The following is a 21,089-nucleotide window of genomic DNA, read 5'->3' on the forward strand; positions in this document are numbered from 1 at the left end:
GCTCTTCATTGGCCTCTATAACGCAGCAATATTTAAGAATTTGGAAAATCAATAAATACAAAAAAAAACTGGTGAAAAGTAAAAATGCAGAGGTTCACAAACATGGAGAGACTTTGGACACAGCTTCGACTGTGTATGAGACATTTTGTTTACTTTCCAACAAAATATGACCACATAGGTTGTTTGTAGAAGCATCTTATTACAACCGTTATTCATCTCATCCTCAGGAGCAAAGGAGAGAGTCAGGTGACATAGTATAGAGAGTGACAAAGTTTGCATCGGGAGGAGGTCAGGGCAGATGAATGGATCAAACAAATAGAGTACTTTAACCTAAGAGCGCACCTTTCATGTCCCTTGTGAAATCAGGTCATGCGCATTCTTTAAGTATGTTAAGTGCCACGACTCCTGCACGGAAGTGAAATCACGTAACAAATGTTTATGTCATTTTACCCCAAACCACGGTCTTTTTTCTAAAACTTACCAAGGAGTATTATTTCCTAAATCTAAAACATAACCACATGTTTAAAACTGTGACCACAATATATACATGTGCAGACAGTATACATATATACAGTATATATACATATGCATATGTGGACATATACATGTACAACCTCTGCTGTTCTTCAGCTATGAGCAAGTGTTGATCTGCTGCCACCAGTAGAGGCATTAATTTTGGCAATGCCCCAGGGTCATTTCTGAGTTCCCAGAGTCTTATGTTCCCTAGTTCTGCATAGCACATAAGGGGAACCTGAAAAAAACTGTCCCCAGCTCTGTATTCACATAATTGTACTTGGGTTAGACTAAGGGACATTAATCATGACTCTGAAAGTTATGAAAATGCACAGTCACAGGTCTTAGTCAAGATAAAAGTTACCCTTTTTGTATGGAGAACTTCCAAACTTATTTCAACCCTAAATGTAAAACAGTGGGAATTTGTTAACCTTTGTATTAACCAATTAAAAGAGGAGATAACAAAGATGACAAATGGAGGAAAAAAAATCTACACATTTTAGGGTTAGTTCAATCAATTGTAGTTGACTTTTACCATCTCCAAACAGGTTAAGATTAGTAAAGAGGTCTCCGGTCAGGTTAAAGTGAGAGACCTCAAATAATCAACTACTGCCATCTCCAAAGGTCAGGGTTAACTAGATTATAGTTATTAATTATTTTAACTTGGTATGGGTTAAATTTGCCTCAAACACATTAGGTATGGGTTTGGAGGACATGTTGACTGTAAAAGATTCTTGCATGTTTGCAAAATGAGTTAAATTAAATCACCATAAGAGCACTGGTAGGCTTCTAATTTGGGCCCAGCTAGTTTTTATTCAAGAAACACCAAACAACTGTGAACTGTCACAGCACAAAGATCCTGCAGGAAGTGTGACACAATCCCCCTGTTTACTGCAAACAAACTAGAGGCTGCAAATATTTTGTTGAAGTAATCCCTGAAACACCTGTATTAATTAAGATAGCAGCTTGTTTAAATATCAGCATCCCAACCAGATATTGGGTGCCCAAACTACAACTGATAACTACAGTGGTTTCAAAGGTCATTTCAAATGTCATGATGTTTTTTGGTTAAATGAAGCAAAGATGAAAAAAACGCTGCAGCAAACTATATAAGGAACAGCCATACGTCCCTGCCCTGCTTCCACAGCTGCATATTTTAACCTCATTTGGACTAGGAGTGATAATCACACATCACTTTGTGAGATGGACTGTTTTCAGAGAAGGCTACAAATTTAATTGGGGTAATGAGGTCACTGGAGGAAGCCTCAAAGCCCTTCTCCAATTACTGCCTACCAAACACGGAGTACCAACAGGACTGAGCAGAAAACATCTCGACGTGTCAGTTATTATAGTGTAGCACACAGATTAACAACGCGTGACCCTTCCTATTAAACCAATAAAGCATGTTTTAATTTGTTCCTATGCTTGATAATGGTGCAGGAGGCAGCAGGAATAAAAAAGAGACATAATTATCATCTGATGTCATCACACAGTTGATGCATTATTCACAGCTCATCTCCAATTCAGTTTCGGCTCCCCAGAGGAGGAACTTAATGGGGTACAACTTGACATAAGTTCGACTGTGATAACACAGAGTCCACAGTGCTCCTGCTGAGGCACGTGTTTTGGACATCCGAGGGGAGCCATAGCACCATTTTTCATCTCTAAAATGTTAAAAGAGATCATTCTAGCCGTATGAAAGGGCTCTTATTTAATAAATGTGATTCTGTCCCACATGAATGTAAAATGGTATTTTTTTAAATCCACAGAGCAAATATGAATAAGCGATTCTCATCAGTCGACAGAGAGTTCTCGGATGTGCCAACAGTGTAGTTCACTTGCAGTCTGTTGCACACGTGATCAGATTGAAGTATTGTTGAGGCACCAAGTGGCGAGCATATTCTGTCTCTATGTCATGTCGCTTTCAGCATGTGAGGGAAAGAAACACATGGGGTGTAGCAAAGCAAAAATGAACCCCTGCTGCGCCAAACAAAGACAGACCAGACAATTTGTGCATGATGGACATTGATTTCTCAGACAGTAAAAATCTCCGTGTCATGTCAGCTGTGGGAGCCTATTTATTTCATACTGCATGGTGCATTCGACTGGGGAGCGAGGCATTCATATAAACATTTTTTTGTTTTGTTCAGGCTTTTGTGGAGCTTGTTCACTATCAGAAAGAAAATGTCGGTTCGCTTTGCCTCTTATGTCGGGCCGTGTTGGCAAACATCTTAAAAATAGCAATAAAGACACACATTCAGTGGTCTACAACAAAATCCCACCTGGATCTTTTTTTCCTCTCTCACAGATTTCTTTCCAGCCTTATGTAAGTAAGAAAAAGTCACTGAACCGACTACCTACTTTCCTAAAATAAATAGTTGCATGCCCTGGCAGAGGTGCGTCTGGTGCAGATATTTTTTATAGCCCTTCTGGCCTACATCTGACAGCTCAAAATGGTAATTCTTGTCAGGGAGCCACTATTTACACTTAAAGCGTTTTTACTTGTCTGAATGGCCTTGCCTCACCCACACAAACAAACTGAACAAAAGGAGAAAATTTAGGGTGAAAAGCCCCTGACTTGTGCTGCACCAAATAACCACAATGAATATCTGAAAATGCAGATCTCTGTTCTCTTTAAAGGTTTATAGCAGGAGGGAGGACATCATCCAAACCAAAACAGAAAAGCAATTTCATAGATATACAACAACAGGTGCTGATAGGAGATGTAATGGCCCCAATGTGATACACCTCATTTAAAAAGACACGTTTGTCGAACATCGGATCATTATTCAAAAAAACAAAAAAACAAAATGTTTGAATTGTTATTGTTTTGTAAGACTTATATGTAAAACAAAGGAACTAATTATCCAAGGCTTTCCTCCAAATGTTGCTTGTTCAGAAAGCAAAAATTCCAAGTTAAATTAATGAATGCAATGATCATCTGACACCTTATTTGACAAAGTAGCCTACTTTTCAGAATTACTGAAAATATCGCAAAACAGTCAACAGTGTGTTTAAACACAGAACTTAGAACCACTTAAACTCTACCCACAGGATCACACCATATTCACTACATGCAGGACTCACACAAAACACAACATATTGGAACTGAGTAGGTACTTAACTGACCATTGTTACTGCTGGGCTGGCAATCAAATATTATACGCCCCACTCTCTCCTAAATTGTTATGTAACAGTAATTGACAGACTATCTGTTTCTTTTGTTTGTATATGTTTTAAGAAAATGGCAGGTAAAATAACATTTTTTTTTCTTCTCCCTTCTCCTTTCCGGTCATAGAATGGGTATAAGAGTTGTTTTGAATCTAAATCTGATTGTTGTAAATTAACATGACTGCAAAAAATGAAAATGAAATGAAATTAGCTGGTACTCGCTACCGTTGTTGATCGGGTCGGTTAGGTTTAGGCTAGGGGATAAAATTGGTTAGGGTTGGGTACGAATGTTAAGATAAACCAATCAGGAGCCGAGTAAGGCTGGGTTCACACTGGACACACAAGCACCATGAAGCACAACAGTTTTCTCTGGAGCACTGCTTGCTCCTTTGTGTGTAATGTTAAGCAATTGGGCTGTTCACAATGGACGCACCGCAGCCATGAAGTCCACGGCCCATTTGCAATCTGCAGTGATAGTTTTGGTATGTGCGAGCAAATCAGGCAGGAAATCACGCTGTTATTTTTTTAAATGCTAAAGTATGTATTAGCTATAAAATAAATGATCTGATTATGACAAATGATAAAATTTGCATTCTGTGCTTCCACATATTTGCCAGTTGTGTCTGAACAGATAGGGAGAGAGACAAGCACACATACACAGACACACAAGCAGAGAGATTGGGCTCTACATGTGATTACAACAGAGCAGAGGAGCAGAATCACTCGATGACCCGCGTGGAGAAATGCGCTTCTGATGTAAACAGTGACTGCTGACTGGTAGCTGCGTGACATTTGATATATCGGGGTGCTTTCACGTCCAGTGTGAACATGGCGTAAGTCAGAGCAGGTTGGGTCATGTCTTCTCTATCCTACACTGTAAAACAAGTGTGACTACTTGACATTTTCCAAATAAGGTGTTTGACAAAGGGTATGTAATGCACTGGGCATGGGGAAAAAAACGACCAGCGCTCAGGACCAACCACTGACAGAATTCCTGAACTCCCTGATGGCCAGTCCACACTTGGCTGTATTCAGTCACACACGCAAAGTCTAACGAAAGAAAAATGAAATAATGCCAAATGTAGTGCTCATAATCAGCTTTTTTACATAGTTTCCCAACAGGTCTGGACTTTCATGACATTGCTGCAGACACATTAATCTACCTTGGTTTAACTCTGAAAATACCAAAGCTGTTACTCAAACTCCAAAGCGACTTTTAAATTGGGTGCAAGAACCTTATGCAACCAAATATACAAGGAGAGCAAATAGAGTTTTTCATCATACTGGTACAAACTAAACAAAATAAACTGCAGCACTGGGAGACCCCGCTGGGCCCCAAAACACTACCCATATGCTGCCCACCGCAACTTCAGTCTCAGCATGAAAGTTGTACAAGTGGATGAGAAAAACGGCTGTGAGAAACACAATGATAAAAGCACTTTCTTTGACTATGAGTGTTTGAGGCCCTCTACAACTTTTAATTTCTGCAGAAATGTACAAGCTTTAAAGTAAAGGGAAGGTGTGTAGAGTGCAAGAAAGTTAGTGACCTGCTAACCTTAGAAACGACTTTATGGTGAAAGGGTTGCTAACAGACTGACCCTTTGGTCAGTCACATTAGAGGTGTCACACATTTGGCATCAGTTACATAACCTTAATAATACTCTTTCAGCCACATGTATATACTACATGTTAAAGGTCACCATTTTGCATTCTTTCTGCCATGCTAAAGAAAAAGCAATCTAGAACCATGCATTTCATAGATAAACTCAAAAATAATTGTATGCAATCTCTCTAATATTAAAACAGAAAATCTAAGCTCTGTACAGTCCATCCAGATTTTGCTAATGCAAAGAAGTTGCATATAAATGTAAACATTTGCATTACTTTAATCAGTTTTTGATGATGCAGCTCAAGAAGAAAATTATAGCCTATATTAAACACACTGAGGAGGGAGGAATGAGCAGCATGTTATCTGAGGCAAACAGAGATATGTACTGAACATTCTTATCCAGAGAGTATGCGAGGCATACCTATTGTTGCATATTATCAGGATAACTGATGTAATAGTACAACTATCCAGCTTTGTTATATAGTGTTGTGCAAATATACTAAAATATCTCCAGGGTATCTTACATGTACTGGGAGAAAGACTGTGGTCTTAACACCAATATCAGCTAACGTTTTCCAAACCTTTTTTTTCTCTTTCTCTTTTGGGTTTCTTTGCTTTATGCCAAATAGTCATTTTTATATTAAATCTCTACTAACAACAGAATATTTGACAAGTTTCAAGCTTAAAAATATCTTTTGAAAAAAAAGCAGAACATGAAGTCTTAACAGTTGTGCAGAAACAATGCTGCAGGCCATCATGCACCACAGCTTTAAATCAAGTCACGTTATCATGATCTGAGTCAATGTAAAAGCTTCTAGAAAATACTTGCAATAAGTAAAGGTGCTTTAGAAACAAGCACACAAAATGTGCAATGTTAAAACTAAATTGGGTTAAATGGACTTGAAGGACACATGATACATGATTGCCTCAGCTATATGGGTCATATTGTCAAAGCCAAGCGATCGTGCCATTTGCATGTTTAATGGAATGTGAATCCACCAGGTCTGACCTATTCACTATGTCCCGCATATTACCCTTAAATGTTGTTTCGGGGGTAATAGAGTGATATGAATGGTAAGTAATTCCCGGTGAGCTCTGTTTGGCTTTGTAGTGGTAACCAGGATGTACAGGCCTTGCACTTTGATTTATGAATGATGCATCAAGAGATCCAATCAAGATATTCAGTATGCTGAAACAAAAAGCCTTTGCGCCTTCACATGACATCACGCCTCACCTAATAAATGGAAACAGACCCAGGCGGTCCATGAGTGCTCGATGTTACCTTAGATCATATTTGAAAAGTGCACCTCGAGATGAAACAAGATATATTTATTAGTACTGACAAAGAGGGGATGAGCTGAGAGAGGAGTGCCTTACATGGATTCGAGTAAATTTTGGGGCACTGAAAATGGGAAATGTCCCTAGCAATAAACTATAAAAGCCCTGTTGGTACAGGATTAGAAAGATGTGGGCATCTTTGCTAATAAATGACCATTCAAACTGCTGTCTCCCAACATGCATAATGCCTCCCACACAGCTGGCAGGAGAGCTTGATCTTACAACATGGCTCGCTGCTCAGTGGGAGTGCCATGCTCTCATCCAAGTGTGTGAGGTATAGGATTATCCAATTTAAGATATTATGCAGGGCATATATCACCCGGTGAGACTGTCAAAGATGAGTAAGAGCCACTGGTTTGTGCTGGCATAAGAATGGGGAGGTTGGTACATTATTTAATCTATTTTGGGAAAGCCTTGCTGTAAAATGCTTGTGCTCTGAAATGGTATCCATAAAGATTCCTGTCTGACTTTATGTCTTCAGAGCCAACATCTTTATAAAACTGGATGTTTAAATGTTGTTAATCAGCTATGGACACTGGCCACTCCTCAGTGCCTCTTCTTAATTGGAAAGAGGAAGGGTGAGCTAATTTTTCCAAAGATGGATGACTATCTGGAGTTGATAAATACAGAGAGAACAGCTGGCCTTCTGAAAAGTTTGATAATGGACTCACTGGGATTGTGAAGAAAGCCCTGAATTATGGTGTCTGTTTGGCTTTAATTATGTGTAGTATGTTCATCAGTATGTTTTTTTTTTTGCCATTTTTAAGACTTTTTCAAAGCACTATAATGGGAAATATGCGTGAAAATAATGCTAGTATTGGAAATACTAGGGGTGTCAACGTTTACAATTTTTTCTACACGTGTAAAGGGGACTTCTAACCGACGTGTACCCGGTTACACGATTTATGATCTTTTTCTATCGCAGTTGCGCTATATAACCACTAGATGGTTCTGTCTCCATTCAAATACCTCCTAATCTCATTAAATCAAAGCCATTCCAGTAGTTAGTTATCGCACAAAAACGTTTATTCAGCGAACAGAACTTAAAAAGTAGGCAATCCATCTCACCATTTAAGGCTTAGACCTCCTTATGACAGAAAGTAAAATGAGTTGAAAATAAAATCATCAATTTTGACAGACAAGAAAACGTACAAGTGAAAGCTGGAAAAGGTTTAACCTTCTTTTTTAATCATTGTTTTAACTATTGCTCACTTTTGTACAATATATTTTTTTAAGCTCCGCTTGTTCATCGCTTGTTGCTTGTTGTCCATGCGGCCCCGAGTCAACTTGAAGTGACGCGACACTGGCTGTGGCTGCGTTTTTTTTTTTAATATCAACGTAACATTGCCACCTGTGCATCTATTATGTATGCGGATAACTGCATTAGTGGGAACATTTAAGTGTATAGTTAGTTAATGTTATTATCTTAAGCTTTCAGGCAACATTATCACCCCTAAAAATACTATTGGTGAGAAATGAACGAGGAGGAGGAGAGGAAAAAATGACGTGTAAACGGTTACTGATTTTTCTGAACGGTTATGATTTGTTATCCGTGTACCCGTTTACACGTGTAGATGTTGACATCCCTAGGAAATATTACTGATTCTATGGTAACAAATTGATATATGTTGGTATATCAACATATTGCAAGCACAATAACAGCAAATGATGTGTAATTTAGATTTTTCTTTCTAGTTTACCAACACCATGAACAGCCATCTCAACCATTTCTGTAGAGGCGTTTTTTTGTGCCTGTCCCTGTCTAAATAATATTACATTAAATTACCATAGCAACGGCTAAAACAGTAGTAGCTACAGTAGTTTGGAGAACAGACAATACGGCATTCCCCAGTAATATATTATTGTTGATTCAATATGTTAAGGTAAATCAATACACGGGACACGGGGGGTCAGTAAGTGTGGTGCACCCCTGATGCGTCACACAACAGGACAAAGTGCAGTTGTTTACCTTGCTAAGGAGTCGCCTTAAACTCTTCACCTAACAGCTCGCTGTGGCCACACATATTTCGATGACTCTCTCAAATATTTAACAGATCTAATGTCAAAAATTAACAAGCCAAGTCTTTTGCCTGTTTAATACTGTTAATGTGAACTAACAGTGAGAAACGTTTTGATTTTCATTAGCAGAACTTTACACAGCTGAATGGACGGTAGGTTGATATATTAATGGAGTGAAATTACAAACCGTAACACTAGATCTAGATCTATCTTGAGCTTCAATGACACCCAAACCATCCTTCATGCTTTTATTTCCTCCAGATGGAATTACTGCAATGGTCTTAAATCAAGTCCAAATCAGAGGTCAATTCATAAAGTACAAATGGTACAAAATGCAGGAGCAAGACTTTTCACTGGAATCAACAAAAGGGAAAATTTTAAAGCCCTTCATGGCCTTGCCCCTGAATATATATCTGAGCCACTGTCCCCATACCAACCAGCCCGCAACCTGATGACTGCTTAAAGTCATCACGCTTAAAGACCAAAGGCGACCGAGCGTTTGCAGTTAGGCATTCTTATAATCTTTTTTATAATAGATTGATTTATTAATATATGGTACCTGAGTCTTGCATTGCACTGTTTTGATTTTGTCTCACAACCACTGATTCTAAATTTTCTTCTGTGCTGAATTTCATTTTTTCTTACAACTTTTCCTGTGTTTCTGTGATTATGAAATGTACAGCACTTTGTAACATTGGTTTTGACAAGTGCTATATAAATCAACGTTTTATTATTATAGATAACGTGCATGTATTTACTGGCAGTTCCTTGTGCTCTGATGGCAATATGAAAAGTTTGCAGACAAACATGAACAGCATCAGAGATGTCACATCACATTTTGATACCTAAGTGCAGTTGAAGTAATAGTTGCTAGCAATGTTGACCAACTCCACAAAGAGCCAGAGTAAACCTTGGTTGTGAGTGTGTGTATGTGCAGAGGAAATGCAGATTTTTCATTGACTTCTGTACAGTAGTTTTGGAGATGCTATGTAACAGCAGTTCAAGCAGCTGCATCGTTTGGCACTTCTATATCCACTTTAGCACTCAGCCTTCGTGTTAGCAGAGAGCATGCAACACCATTTATTTAACACTTAGTAAGAAAGCCTTCCTATACTCAACAGTGAGTAAACCCACAACCTGTGCCTTGTCTCTATTCATTATGGCTTACTCAACGTAGCACATGAGAAAACATTATTCTAAAATCATTCCGCAAGGTTGAGCACAAAACACTCTCTCCTCTGAACTACATGGCTGTTTTTTGTTCTTTCTTTAATGGGGTCTCAGTTCATTTGGACTTTAAGCTCATACATTTCTAATAGAGGCTTTTTATGTTGCTTGCAATATCTCAACTAAAACAGAATGCATCTACACTACAAGGCTTTTGAAAAGTTCTACAAACTAGTGAAGTCACTTAAGAGTCAAATGTTGTCTTCACAACTGGATTTTGGGGAAATCAGTAAATCTTGAATGACGCTTAAAGTTGTTGCATTTTCTCTTTGTCTTATTAAATTATTCATTCATTGGCATAGATTAATAAAATCTGTTAAAACATGAGTAATTTATGGTCACATGAGAATTGAAACCCCAAAAAAGTCAAATCACATGCATTTTGAGGAAGCTGTCTCCGACACAACGCCATTGTTTCAACCAGCTGCCCTTGAAATAGACAGATCGAGCCTTCAATAGTAGAACAAAGCTTTTTACCACAATTCCCAAGGCTATGATTACGGATAAGACTTCCCTCAGGCAATTCCGAGTGAAGGGCAGATGAGGAATAAAAACCTAGCATGTGGTCTAACTACGGGCCAACTAATTGGTTACAAAGCCAGATCCAAAAGCATGATTCCTTTGTATGCATATGGTAAACTATATCCTTACACAAACAAACAGAGATTGACAGAAAGAGTCTGCCGTGCTCTTGCCTATTCTCCATATAGAGAACAACTCTATTCATCACGACGTGGCAGCTCTTGGCAGAAAATGGCGATCAGTCTCTGATGGCATGTAACACAGCTTTAGAGAGCCATCACGCTAAAGGCCAGGTTTGTTTGAAGTTCGCTTTGCAATGCATCAGTGGCGATGACCTAGATTTCCTATCTCTCGTTCCTCCAAGAGTGCAGAGAGAGACAGCCTCGTTTCAGCCCTTTCCATCTTCTAACTATGTCAGCTCGCCTGTAAACATTTGGCACAGAGTCACATCGCTGCGTCTCCCCGTTTCCCTGCAGATGACTCCCTTTTCCTGGTGTCAACTCTTGACTCCCCATGTGTTTGTCCCCTAGGATGAAGGTGGAAGGCTGAGCAGTTTTTCCAAAGCCAAATGAAAGATATGGAGATACAATGTAAGGTGATAGAAAACAAACAAATGATGAAACAAAAGCACGTGTGAGGGCATGTCATCCCTTTGAAAGTCGACTTGAGAAAACAATTGGGATTAAATAATGACTAGAACAGGCATGTCAGTTTCTCAAGACTGTGCAAAGAAAGAACGAACTCCTGAAAGAAGCATTTGGAATAACACTGAAGAGATTTGGGTCATCATGTTCCTGTTTTTTTTTGGCTGAATCCCTGAACTTCCTGCAGGGAAAGATCATGTGAGATCTGACCCATGAAACACAACACAGGTTAAAGCCCAGGTGCACCCTGTGCTCAGCAACATGGCCTGTCTGCCTGCTTGTCTACATGTCTTCCACTCTATCATCCTACTCTTCTATCCATGTGTTTGATTTTGTTTTGTCTGACAACAAAAATTCAAAGAAATGAACAAATTGCAAAAAAAGAAACTAACATCATTGCAAGTCAGGCTTGTGCCTCTGAGGTACGAGGTTTATTTTGATCGTATCTAAAAGCGGTCGCTAAAAAAGGACCAGGCATTAGCCAGCCATCTCTTTCTCCTTTCCTCGCATCCCCTCTTCCCCTCCTCTCTCCTTCCCACACACCCAAGGGACAGTCGTCACTGCAGAGTACACGAGAGTGAGGGCACAAGAACAACATTAAAAACTGCTTCAGCTCAACAGCAGATTTAACAAGCCAGAAAGAGTGTGCCACGTTTTTAATTATGCATGCTGCACAGCATTACATAGCCCTGTCACTCAGGGAAATTGCGCCTTCTTCGCTATTTTTGCTCAGGGTCCTTTGTTGGTTTCCTAGGTGACCGTGTAATCTGACATCATTAGACAAGTACAGTATTCTAGCCGGAGTTGCAGGTGCCTCGTTCCAAAATATCCACCCTACTCCTGCCTAATCCTGTCACACCAACTGCCACTACTACCCCTCACTGTGTGGTAATTTTCATTAGAAAACTGGTTTGAACGACTCTGTCAGACCTCAGGATGCCAGTGGAAAACAGAGCGTCTCAGGAGTGGAGCGAATTAATGTTCTTTCATGGAAATCAACCGCACACTGTAGCCCTGTGTGTGGGATTGAATTCTGGCTTGGGTCCTGGCTATTTCGCTCGTTCGGCACTGCTCCTTAATATCCTCTGTGTGCAATAGCAGGTGCAGATTTAAAAGAACACCGGAACATGATGGATTGCTCAGCTTCCTCGCAGCAAATGAAGAAGCACCAATTAAAAAATCTGTAAAGCAATAAAGTTTGACTTACAGTCTGTACAGGTATTTTACACTAAACACACAACTCAACAAGGACTCAGCAAGTGTTTGCTTTTTCTGTTTTTTGCCATAAAGAATTTTCTCTGTAGCACATTTTGTTTCAATTAATTTTTCATGTTAAGAGTTTTTCAACCCTGTCTCCCTGGAATAACACTCATTTTTGAGAATTCTGCAGTACATGTACATGATTGTGCAGAGATGTTAAAAGCTTGAGTTCTGTGCCGTTTAAAAATTTCTTATAAATGGCTTCATTTAAATGTACTGTCGCTGCCAGTTGCTGTAAAGTTGTGAACCATAGAAACCAGTTCTTTTTTTCTTGTTAACATGAGGTTTAAGAAATGACCTTACTGGAGAATATTTAGCACACCTTTATACCTAAACCAAGGAGGATGTCGAAAAGCTCAAAAGCTGGTGCACTATCAAAAAACACTGGCATTATTGATTAGTTTTCCCAGTCTGCCCAGTCGGTCTTGGGTCGGAATAAATTTCGTATGAAATATAAAGATATGGGTAAGAATTACAATTTTGCCACAATTCTGTTGACTGTTGATGCATTTAAATTAAATATAATGAAAAAGGGCAATAAACAGGAGCGAGAGACGGAATCTCTCTTTTCACAAGCTTTGGCTGGTATCGTCATAAAAGCCTTCATAATCCTGACCTTTTGCTTCCGATGATGATTGTCAGGCTGAGGGAAAGATGAAACACTGTGAATGTTTTGAAGTATTCACTATGCTCATGCCTGTTTGTTGAAGCAGACCTTCAGCATTTGTGGGAACAGCCTTTGATAATGAAAAAAAATCATATGGATGAAAGTGTGATGATGAAAAATGACTTTTGGAATCAGTAATCCACAATATTAAGTGATACAAGAGTAATAAATAAAAATAATACTGTTGTTCTCTTACAGCGGAGTACATATCACCTAAAGTACAACTGAGACTTCAATTTGCAATCTGTCTTTTTAATGAATACAGTGTTTTGTCTGTTTTTTTTTTTCAACAATCTGAGCACGACATTTCATGTGGTTACGCCAGCAAGTCTGAGGTTTATGGACATATCTTCAAAAGATGTAGAAGTTTGTTAAAAGTCTTGCTCAGTTTGTCCAAATTATACTCCCACACTATTAATTACTGAAGGCAACTACTGGTTGTGTCTGTCACTTGACTGTAACTATCAACACCAAATTGTCAAATGTAAAAAAAAAAAAAATTAAAAAAAAAAAAAAGATAAAAGGAGAGGCGCTGGGGCTATGGCTCATGTCGGGCCTTTCAGTTTTGATGCGTATCAGATTTTAGGGCTATCCTAAGATCAGGGAGAGGAAGAACATGTTTTATCTGGGCTTGATCATGACACAGTTTCTGTTGAAAGACTCTGTGCTGAGTGAGCATCATCTGACTTCGGCATGCACAAACTAGGATGAAATATTTAACTGGACGTCTCTACAGACTTTCATTCCTGGCTTAACAAGCTACATGTACATCACCACATAGCAGCTTTGCTCTCGCACAATTTGTACTGACCAGTTCAAAAGCAACAATAGTCAGACTTTGCAAAATTTCCAGGCTTGCAATTCTGCAGCAGAATAATTCCTCTTTATTTTATAGAATGAATTATTTGGTAAGCACTGATATTTTGACAGTTGTGGGGTGTAACTATCAGCAGCACAGAGCCTCTGCCTGCATTAGACCCTCGGGCCTCTAGTGCTCCCTCTGATATCACCTATCCTTTGAACCATAACAGGACTGGTGGATCAGAGCTGGAGTTACTGCACTGAAGGACACTTGATTTTGATTCCTGTCAACACAACAGTACTGTCAATCTTCATTACATCAATCAGAATCAGAGGAACTGGTTTTTGTTTGATCCAACTGTGTTTTTATGTGCACCACTTTTTATGTACAGGAAGCACAGTCTTCATGGTATAAAATAATGGACACTGTGATGTCACCTTTTGATTTGTGGACTCTTGTTTTAAACTCTCGAGTTTGACATTTTGTCCATTGCCATCTTGGATTTTTGGAGCCAGAAATGACCATATTAAGATGAGAGGATAACCCTAAGTCTAGCAGCTTGCAATGCTAACATGGTGCATTGACAGCTATGGTTAACTGTGATAATGCCAACACTAATGCAAGCTTTTGCTACAAAAAAAAGTCTATAAAATGAAAATTCCATTGTTAACTTTTTAAGATCACAAACCATGACATTTTATGCACATATTTAACAATTCATGCCAAAAACAATCACAACAAATCAATTTCTTTATATTCTGACATCTAAATTCAATCATGTTTTCTGCCTGTAAAACTAAAAATGATGTATGATTACATATGCTGGCACCAATCATCCACCCATCAATCAATCAATCTGCAACTTTTAGCACACAAGATTGGTTAACACTAGATTAAGTTAGCTAGCTAGAAACAGCATGGTATGTCAGTGTGTCTTCGCTATCCCAAAATGCCATGGTTACGAGCCACAGGCCAGAATTTATTCACTTAAATAATGTGGAATCTGTCAGATATTTTAGGCTTTTTACAGGGGACTGCTTCAGCAACTAACGCCACATGGAGCGTACAATGGGCTTTGTGACATTAGTATCTGTCAGAGAGAGAGAGAGAGAGAGACACAATCTCCTTGGCGTTACACCTCACTGTTGGGACACGCCCCTTGTTCAATAATTAAACCTGTGTTTTTATTTTCAAAACAATGTGGCTGAGGTCTAATTAGTTCATTCATTAATCTCATTCATTCATTGATCTCTCCCTTGTCATCCTCTTGATACAATGTTTAGGGGGTGTGTGTGTGTGTGTGTGTGGATCCACTGGCTGGCTCTGACTCGAAGCAAGCTGTTAGCTGTGACTCCGCTAAACTCCCACATTTTGGGAGTCCAATTAAATGTGAGGAATTTGATATGAACCCCTCCTATAACTTTACACTGATCAAATGTTCAGTTTCACTGGAAAATACGTCACAGCACAGATGCTAACAAAGCTCTAACTCCTGTTTCACAGGGCCTCTGAAACCATTAAAAAGAAAATGCACTTACCGGAAAAACTGAATAAATGGCTGCAGGTTTTGGCTCGTCAGCACTGGTTTCATTTTTCAGCCCAGGGGATTGTCGCTTGACGGGGAGAGAACAAACAAGAACCAACAATGTCAACAAGAGCTTTGAAAAATTATGACATATTTGATTTATACGCTTTACAAAAGGTAGTGTTTTGGCACTGAATGTTGGCATAGAAACTGAATGTAAATGTTAAGCTGCAGAATCAGCCAACGTCGCAAAAATTCCTTCAGATACTCCAAATCTATGTCAGTTATTTATCCACTACCATTCACTGAAAAGTACTGGCAAAGTAATTTTTGCCAACTCTTGTATCCTCTTAACAACGTAGTAGCCTCACATCATCCAGATGCATTACTTTGTGTCAATTTAGGTCATGTTTTTGTTTATTTGTACCAAATAGAAAGTGTCTTAAGAATTAGGATAAATAAATATAACTGAATTTTATGCTGATCATAGTTAAAACATACAAAACAAAACTATAGCACTAATATTACGTTTAATTTAGAATTTTAGATGTTTTCTATGCACAAAGAAGACTAATTTCTTCTCAAATTGTGGTCAAAATTTGTTAAAACACGAGTTGGCGAGCTCTTTTCTTTTTCCAAGATATTCTATCCACCTGACAGGTTTCATATATCAAGACAATGATTAAACAGCTTCTGTATTACAACAGTTTGCTTTGGGATAGTCACAATAAAATGATACTCGAAAATGTGCAGTTTGATCATGTAATGGAAACTGTTTTATTAAGAGTGTGTCCTTATTTGACTGCTGTGTGCAACATTTAGGCACTTTTCCACAGTTTGAAAAACACGTTACCCAACTGTCATAAATTGATGTAGTTGGCCTGAACGAACTGCTAAGATACACATATGTCCTCGCAGCTGTGGGCGGAGGGGGACGTGTTCGTTTACTTTGGATGAAACAGATCGATGCCTACGATCACCCACCGCCGTCATATGCTGTGCTCATGTACATAAGAAGCTGCTTTTCTCTGCAGAAGCTGTCAGACTTCAGAGCCGGCACTTGGTGTCCAAACTATGTCCCTACTCAGCTGAATAGAATTCCTGTAAATCTTGTTTGATTTATCTCCTTTATTTGAATACTTAATCCTGAAACTTGGTTGTATTCTAACTCGTCTTTATTTTCTCACCAAGGGGACTGTTTAAGAAATTCAACCACAGATCACACAACGCAATGCCACAGATTTCAAAGGTTTTGAGGGAGGGTGCTGTGCAGACTGCAGGTATGTCCACCAGAGCTGTTGCATTTTAACTGAAAGCTAATTTCACTATAAGCTATGTCCAATGTCACTTCCATGAACTTGGCAGTACATCCAACCGGCCTCACAAACGCAAACTACGTGTAAATACACCAGCTCAAAATCACCTGAGGTTGGCGACCCAGACAGCTTACACAATAAGTGATTTGCACATTTAAATAATGTCTGCAAAAACTGCTAAATACCATGCCAAGCATGCTCGTCTTTCTCGCCAGGGTCTTGACTTGACGGTAATTCCTCACCATGACCGACAACTTGAGTGGACAACAGCTCACCTTCAATGGCACTTTGGAGAAGTGTTCTTTTCACAGATGAATCACAGCATAAATTAAAGTGCTACATTCATGTTTTTTGTTCACTGCAGTTTGCTCTGCAGTAATCCATCAAAGGCGATTTTCTATTTCTAAAATAAAACACACAAAATCACCCCATGCTTTTTAAATAAAGCAGGATAGTGTCTAAATGTACCCTGAGTGTGTGCTGGTTGAATGACATGCAACAGACAGTGGTTTGCTTTCCACAGCTTAAATCACATGACAGACAGGGAAAGCACTTAGTTTCCAGGGAGATTGGGAAAATCAATACTCCGGGAGCAGAAACCCAGTGCATGTCATACAGTAATTGGAGCCATCTTTAATATACTGTACATGAACTCAGACACAGCTGAGAAATGTCTTGGTTATAGCTCGTGTGACATCTCGGTGGCTGCATGCTCACAACATGTTTGCAGCGTTTGGAAATGAACTCATTCTGTCTTGTGTTTCATTATAACTTACAACTTTAATCCTTTGTTTTAACATATACGTATCTACAGGAATTTGTTGAAAATGTGAATTCCTGTATGAAAGAGTACTACAGCTGTTGTATATTACAGGTCATACCTTAGGCGAGGGACACAAACAGTGTGAATGTAGCATAGGATATACTTTTTCAGTAACCGAAGGGGAAACTGCTTTGCCACCATAGACAAAGACATTCACAATACGTAGACAAACAGTAGGTATTGTGTCTATTGTACGTAGACAACAATAGACACAATACATTTCCCACACAATAGATACGTAACAACATATCCTTTCCATCCAACACCAGTTCAATTGCAACAACAGTAAGAAACTCATTAAAAGCTATAATTACAGTCAATATATAACATTTAAAAACAAAATCATAAACCAATGTTACGGAATGTCAAACTGTCAAACTGAGCTGGGACAACAGGTTAAACAGATAAAAACAGAGACCTAAGCCTGCAACGGTATTTGGGAGGTGGCTTGTCAAATGAACATTGATTTATAATAAGATCATCAATGTTACTTACAATGTTTTTGCTAATAGGTCTATATCGTCTTCAAACCTCTCAGGGTAAAGGGTATCACCAGGGTTCCCTCAGCTTAAGGCAAGACAGATTAAAGACTTTTTAACTTTTTTTTAATGCCACTGGAAATTGAGTTTAGGACCAATTTCCAAAATTCAAATTTTCTAATAACCAAACTTAACGGACAATTTTATTTTGCCCAAATGTTTGTTGCAAAACAAAACATTATTTTTTTTTTGTCCAGTGAAAAGGTTAGATTATCTACGTTAAATGTCAGAAAAACAACCCTTTTTGCAGTTGAACAAATGGAACACGGCGCTCATATTATATTATCATAAAGGTATCTATTTGGTTTACTAACAGAAGTGGGAAATATCCAGAATCTCTGGCCTTTTTTTCTGGACAATTTTGTTTCTAAAACAGCATGAGGCCGCTTGGATTCCTGACATGACAAGTTTAAGAAAAGGAATTCAATATATTACTTAACAAAAAATAGATGTTACCAAATATTTTGAGATTTCATCATGCAACGTCAGAAAAAAAGACGAATTAACCTACAATTTAACACCAATTAAAGTCTTATTTACCTTTTAAGGATCCATGGGAACCCTGATAACTATAACATGTTCCACAGGCACAATGTTGCTAGCCTGAAATCCACAAAACCAGCCTGAAAATGAAGAAAATCTGCATGACGGCTGCATGACAGTATGGGAGAAGCTGGCCAAAAACATGTTTTATGAGGTGACCTTTACCTTTGACCACCGAATTCTTATCAGTTCATTCTTCAGTTTAGTGGACATTTTTGCCAAAACTCTGGCCACAGCTGTCACTGCCACACAGGCCTCATTTAGCAAAAAATGCAAATGTGCCAATGTGCAACCATCTAAAATCACGGAAACAGTATGCAGACAATAACAGCAGAAGTCAGAGATAAGAAAGAAAGTGGAAAACACAATAGAGAAGAGACTCAGTGCTTTGGCACAGGACACAAGCCTGAATGTAACATGGGCAGTGGGCCACAGACTAAAAAGACGTGAATAAGTCTCTTGTGTTGACAGTTCAGTAATGTGATGAGTAAAAAATAGCCTCATAGAATTTCTGCAAGCAAGACACTTCTGAGCTATTAATACAGCTTGTAATGAGCTATCTTTCTCAAAATAACATCTTAAATGTTATTAACTTCAATGAAAATTGATCAAATACAAATTATTCCACATTCCCTGGAACCCTTCGCAGTTCTGGTACGAGGCCAAGTTGGGCCCATGGATCCTACTTTCAGCAGAATCTCCGATAGAGCTCTCTGAAGCTTTTGTTATCTTTATTGTCATTTTGCTGACACAATTCCCAACTCAGCACAGGTACACAGATATGGCCCCGGATTTGTGGATAGCGAAGATGCCTTACAAAGCAATACCAGCTACGGGAGTTCACAGGGGGATGGCTCTCTAATGATTTAGTATCGGAAACTTTTTCAAGCCTGTTTTGAGGGAACTCAATTAAATTTTCAATTCAAACCAATAAACCTAATTTATCCTTGCAGGGCAATATTTATGTCACGCATAACATATACAGTAAAACACAATCTAATACATAAACACACAGGACTGCAAGCAATAACATTATTTTATAGAGAACATTACTTAATTTTGAAAAGCAGCAATATTTTTGATTTTCCTTAAGTCAATGCTGAGTGTGTGCTTGTCTGTCATCTTCTCACAAACACACACTCACCCACACACAGTCTGTGTGTCATGTGTTTACTTCTTGACCAGTTAAGGTGATGCTGAAACAAGGTTTCAATGCAGCAAACGAAGAGGATGAGAATCCCTGTTATAGGGATTGTTATAAGCGCAATTTGTTGGAAAATGATTTGCTTTTGAAACATTTTTCCACATTAGTTGCTGTATTTTAGTGTGACTGCTGTAACCTCCAAGACATACTGTACTGTCTGCTTTGTGTACTACATGTGTAGTTACAGAGAGAGAAAACAAGGTTGTCTTTTTCTATTATTTGTCTTAATCATTCGTCTTAATATTGCCGTGTCAAACTAGAAATTATTAAATTATGCTCTCTATGTCCACACAGCCGCAAAGGTCAGCGTGACACTTTCATCATTTTCTGCAGGGATCTTGTCTCTTTTCAAGGAACCACTCTTATGACAGAAACTACTGCTCAGTATTTTGAAGTGGTTGACTGAACAAGCATCAGAACAGTTTTTTCCAGCTCTCATTAATGCATGCATGAATCTCAGAATTTTTTTTTTTTTTTTTTTTTTTTCCACATGCTCATTTGCAAAAATAAAGCTTTTGGAGGGCCCGGCAGGAGGGAAACACTGGCACTGGTCTGAGTGCTATGATGTAGTGGGTTGTGCCATGGGTCTTTGAGCCAGATGATATATTAGACAACACTTGAATGTGAGGTTTTACTTCCAATCGCTCCTGCCTGAAATGGAGACTGAAGGCGGTCTGTATACTGTATTTATGTAACCGCGATGTATTTACTGCACGCATTTATCTATCTTTCTCATTAATCCCATTCATTTTCATTCCTTATTTTCTAATAATCAAATTATGATCATTAATGCTAGCCTATTATTGATATTTACCATGTACCCACACACAGGCTTATGCAATGCCAATGCCACTATATGCATATGATCGTTATACACTCTGTCCAGGGCATTTTAACATTACCAACAAACAATTGGAATTTAAAACAGGTAATAGCTTTCTGGCCACGCAATACTTAATTTCCTTCGGGAAAGACGTTTTATTCGCATAATAGTTAAACTGTCCAAAATGTAAAATGTTGGAAAATGTGCAGCGTGTTTCAGATCAGAGCTGCACACACAGTGAGAAACACAGCCTTTGACGAGACAGCAAGGGCGAGTGGATGGCTACAACCATAACCGTTTTCAACACGGACAAAATGATAAATATTCACAGAAGACATTAAGTGTCAGAATCATCATCGTGGACTCTTTTCACCAAAACTCCAAAAAGACACCGCAGTTCAAGGCTGGATGACAAAGCTCCTGAAAGGGATACGATCACACCACACTCTGCTGGAACACAACCAATAGCTTCTGGGACCAACAGAAGGGAAAAAAGGTTAGTAATTTTATGTCGTAAATGATATCATCAATCCCAGAGTTCACT

At 38.7% G+C, this 21,089-nt stretch overlaps 1 protein-coding gene across 2 annotated transcripts in view; it reads right to left on the reverse strand.

Moving 5' to 3' along the window:
* Window positions 1-21,089, reverse strand: part of LOC121963031 (interleukin-1 receptor accessory protein-like 1) — a 335,394-nt gene that overhangs the window by 283,674 nt on the left and 30,631 nt on the right. For both annotated transcript variants that reach the window (XM_088074547.1, XM_088074546.1), the window contains one exon: window positions 15,311-15,385. The gene's annotated coding sequence lies outside the window, so the exon portion shown is untranslated. The remainder of the gene's footprint in view (window positions 1-15,310; window positions 15,386-21,089) is intronic.

This window comes from Plectropomus leopardus, chromosome 24 (genome assembly GCF_026936395.1).
Source record: "Plectropomus leopardus strain MGB_pleo_1.0 chromosome 24, ASM2693639v1, whole genome shotgun sequence".
Lineage (NCBI taxonomy): Eukaryota > Metazoa > Chordata > Actinopteri > Perciformes > Serranidae > Plectropomus > Plectropomus leopardus.